This window comes from Ichthyophthirius multifiliis, assembly GCF_000220395.1.
Source record: "Ichthyophthirius multifiliis unplaced genomic scaffold scaff_1120509249621, whole genome shotgun sequence".
NCBI lineage: Eukaryota > Ciliophora > Oligohymenophorea > Hymenostomatida > Ichthyophthirius > Ichthyophthirius multifiliis.
In genome coordinates this window covers 17,657-21,973 of record NW_004087535.1, presented here as the reverse complement: position 1 = coordinate 21,973, position 4,317 = coordinate 17,657, and the positions used below count along the sequence as shown (strand labels likewise).

The window sequence follows — 4,317 nt, the reverse complement described above, 5'->3', positions numbered from 1 at the left end:
TAAAATATCAAAAATTTTTTGAAAATAAAATATATATATTCAAAAAGATATTTTTGAAAATATAAATTTATTTTTATTAAAATAAACATATAAACTTTCCGATTTCCAATAATCGATTTATATAATATAAGTAGAGTTCTTATATATAATAGTTTAATAATTTGAAACTAAAATATATTATTATTTGTTTGAATTATTAATTTAATATTTATTACTAAATATATTTTTTAGAGAATATAATATATATTAATTTTTAAAAAATGATATTATATATTATATGAATGAGTATAGCTAAATTATAAAATAATTTTAAGGAATCAAAAAAATGATTTCTTTAATTCAAATTTTTAAAAGTAAAATGGAATATATTATTAAATTAAATATATATTTTTTTTTAAAACAGGTGTTCATTAATAGTTAAAAGTTTTTTAAATAAAGTTTTTAAAATATAGATAAATGAGGCAAAAGGATTTTATTATTGAATAAAGATAAATGTAGAGTCAAATATGAAAACTGTTGAAAAAATTTTCTTTTATAATATAAAAATAATTTTATTTGCTATTATATACAAATAAAATATAATATATTTATTAAATTATATAAAGAATATATTTATTATAATAATAATGAATAAAAAATTAATTATAAATATATATTATAAAAAAAAAAATATAAATATAAATATAAATTTATTAAAAAAATAATCTTTAAAAAATTAAGTTTATATAATTTTTTTATAAATAAAATAATTTAATTAAAATTTTGTTAATAAATATATTTAAAATAAAATAAAAATTAATATTTTTATTTCAAACCTTAAAAATAAAATTCTATTATAATCTTTTTAAAAGAAGAATGATATTTACATTTTATTTATTAAAAATAATATATATTTGAAAATAATAATTTTTTATAATATTGTATAATAATTTATAATATTAATTAAATGAATTATATATATAATTTATATATTTATAATATTAATTTATTAAAAAAAAATACATAAATGTATATTATTTATAATTAATAAATAATTTGAAATTAGTTTATACTTAAAAAAATTCTAATTAACAATAAGGTACTTCTAGAAAATAAGTATTTTATTATAATACAATAACTTCTTGTAATAGTTTATATAAAAACAAATATTTTTAAAGGTTTATTAAAATAAATATAGTAGCAAAATGTAAATAATATAATAAATATAATGTTTATAGTAAAATTAAGAAAGCAATATTAAATATAGCATTTTTATATATAAAATTAATAAATAAATAAAATTAAATAAAGATTATTATTTAGTAAACTCTTTTAAAAATAATTACAAAAATTATCACAAAAAAAAAACGAATAAGAATAGAATTTTTAATATATCATTATCATAAATATATTATATAAATAATTTATTCATAATAAAATATATGTTATAATATATATATTAAAAATACATTAATTTTTTTTTTAAAAAAAAAATAATTATCAATTTTTAAAATCTATTTAAATAAATAAAAATAAAACTAAAGTATTTTAAAATAAATAATAATAAAAAAATACATAGATAATAATTAAAATTCGAATATATATTTATATTAATTGTAAAAAGGTATATTTATATTAATTGTAAATAGATATATTTTATATATTTATTTTTATTTTTTATATATTTTAAAGTTAAGTGAAATTTTATAATAATTTAATATAATATTTATATAATAAAAAGTATTTAATTTTTATAAAAATACAGCCAAATCATAAATATACATATTTCTTGAATTTATTATTTGTTAAACAAAATTATATTTTAATTATTTTAACGATAGCTGAATATATAATTATAATATAAATATTATATTTAACACTATATAAATATATACTAAAAATAAAGTAAATAAATAATATAATTTTAAATTTAAAAAAAATAATATCTTATAAATTAAAAAAGATTATGAAAAAAGATTAATGCCCGCTAAAAGAAACAAAAGAAGCAATAACCAAATTTAAATTCAAAGAACCCAAATTACGTGAAACAGTCCTTGACAAGAGTGTCAGATGTATGACATTAAATATGAAAAAATAATTAATAATTAAGGATTTTCTAATAGATGAAATATAATCTATAGATATGTGTATGGAGAAACTAATATAAATAAAAAAATAATTAAAAATTGAAAGATGTAATTTTTTCCGAAAACCTATAACATAAGCCAAAATAAAAGAAAAGAAAAAAATTGATTAATTTTACGAAAATTTTATTAATGATTTTTAAGAGGAAGAATAGAAAGAAAATAATACTAATATTAATAGCAATAGTAATATATAAATTTAGAGAAACATTTCTTCATTTTAAAATATTCAATAAGAATAATAATAACCTACTCAAAAAATGGATAAAGAAAAAGTAAAAGAAATCAAAAAAAAGAAAAGAAATAAAACAATATAATAAATTCGACAAAAGCTATCTAAAAAGAACCAGTATTTAGATTATATAGACAAAAAATAAATACTTAAGGATAGTTTAATGAAGAAGAAATAGAACCTCCATCCTTTAAATATAAATACACTACAAAAGATAAACAAAATTAATAATAGTAAATCTAATAAAAAAATTAAAAATTGCCTAGAAAACATAGTATACCAGAAAAATATTGCAAATGTTGTTATTAATTAGTTAGAAGGCATTATTGTCTACATGATCATTGTTAAAAACCATGTTTAAGATATGAAAAAGAAAAAAAATTAAGATAATAATATTTAGATAAAAATGGAGGAGTAAGAAAATAAAAAAAACCTGAAAGACAAGAAAGTATAGAAGAAGAAAATAAATAAATAAAAAATAAAACTAATAATATTAATAATAATAATAATAATAATAATAATAATAATAATAATAATATTAGGTTAAAAAAAATAATATAAAATTGCAAGAAGATAATTTGGATAATCAAAAAAATAACGAAGATACTTCTTATGAATCTTCTAGTAGTGGGATTTCTTCTGGAAGTTCTGAAGATGAATAAAATATTAAAAATTAAGAATAAAAATGATTTTAATTTTTTTATAAAAATAGTATATAATCATATATACATTTTATTATTATTTTTTTAAAGATTAAATAAATTTTGTAAGAATAAATATAAATATATAAATTTTTTTAATTTTATAAATTAAAAAAATTATTTTGTTTAATAAATTAAATTTATTTTTATTTTAATATAATAAAAACATAATTTTATATATTACATATTTTATTTATCTTATTAATATAAAAATAAAATTTTAATTAAAAAAAAAAATCTTTTATAATATTCAAATAATAATGAAAATAAATATCTTTATTATATTAATAATATTTTAATTTATTTATAAGAAAATTAAAATTAATAAAGAAAATATTATAATATAATAAATCATTATAAAAAAATATTTGATCTACATATAAATATTATAATATTTATTAAAAATCATTTCCATATTTTATAATATGCATTCGGGTTATTATTTTCGTTTAAAGTGTTAAAAAAATCTTAAAAATCAATAAAGTTATTATCATTTTTATCAAAATATACAAATACATGCATAATATCATTAGCACTAAGATTCGGTTCCATCTTTAATAAAATAATTGCGAATTCATTAAATTCCAACTATTTATCTTTATTAGTATCGTGAAGATCAAAAAGTTCCTTCAAATCAATTCTATAATAAACAATAGCCATTTTAAGTTTCTAAAGAGCCTATTAAGCCATATAACTATAAGAATTATATGGTTATTAATATTATTTAGAGATTTATTAATTTACGATAGGTTTATTATATTCTTAAGGAGTTACAGTCACCTTTTATTAAACATAGTTTATTTTTTCTTATTTTACTTATTAAATGTTCTATGGGGTAATATTATCGATTTATTATTTTATTTATTATTTATTAGTTTATTAATATTGGAATTCTTTTGGAACTTAAATGTTCTCAAAAGCGTTTCGGAATTCTAAATAACTTAAACTTTTGGTTTTATTAATGTCAAATTATTCGTATATGAGAAAGATTTCAGAGGCAGTAAATGTATTATCGAGAGATTACACTATTTTTCCAAATTCTTAAATACTTATTGTCCCTGAATAGTCACTATCGTATTTTAAAAATAAATCAATATAGTCTATTTTATTAATTTAAGCTGCATTTTTTAATCTAATTAATAAGAATTAAATGTTTTCTTAATATTATTACATTTTTTTTAATATAAATTATGGATATGTTTGTTAATTTTAAATATAAAATATATATTAGGTTTTTTTATTTTATTTTATTTTATTTTAT

General features: G+C 13.4%; 13 annotated features.

Annotated features, from left to right (window-relative positions):
• Nucleotides 1–632: 632 nt before the first annotated feature.
• Nucleotides 633–701: a microsatellite.
• A 201-nt stretch (nt 702–902) lies between these two features.
• Nucleotides 903–940: a microsatellite.
• A 639-nt stretch (nt 941–1,579) lies between these two features.
• Nucleotides 1,580–1,641: a microsatellite.
• Nucleotides 1,642–1,679: 38 nt separating this feature from the next.
• Nucleotides 1,680–1,716: a microsatellite.
• Nucleotides 1,717–1,890: 174 nt separating this feature from the next.
• Nucleotides 1,891–1,941: a microsatellite.
• A 446-nt stretch (nt 1,942–2,387) lies between these two features.
• Nucleotides 2,388–2,432: a microsatellite.
• Nucleotides 2,433–2,840: 408 nt separating this feature from the next.
• Nucleotides 2,841–2,893: a microsatellite.
• A 249-nt stretch (nt 2,894–3,142) lies between these two features.
• Nucleotides 3,143–3,213: a microsatellite.
• Nucleotides 3,214–3,325: 112 nt separating this feature from the next.
• Nucleotides 3,326–3,366: a microsatellite.
• Nucleotides 3,367–3,903: 537 nt separating this feature from the next.
• Nucleotides 3,904–3,943: a microsatellite.
• Nucleotides 3,944–4,289: 346 nt separating this feature from the next.
• Nucleotides 4,290–4,317: part of a microsatellite that runs on past the window's edge.
• Nucleotides 4,292–4,317: part of a microsatellite that runs on past the window's edge.
• Nucleotides 4,297–4,317: part of a microsatellite that runs on past the window's edge.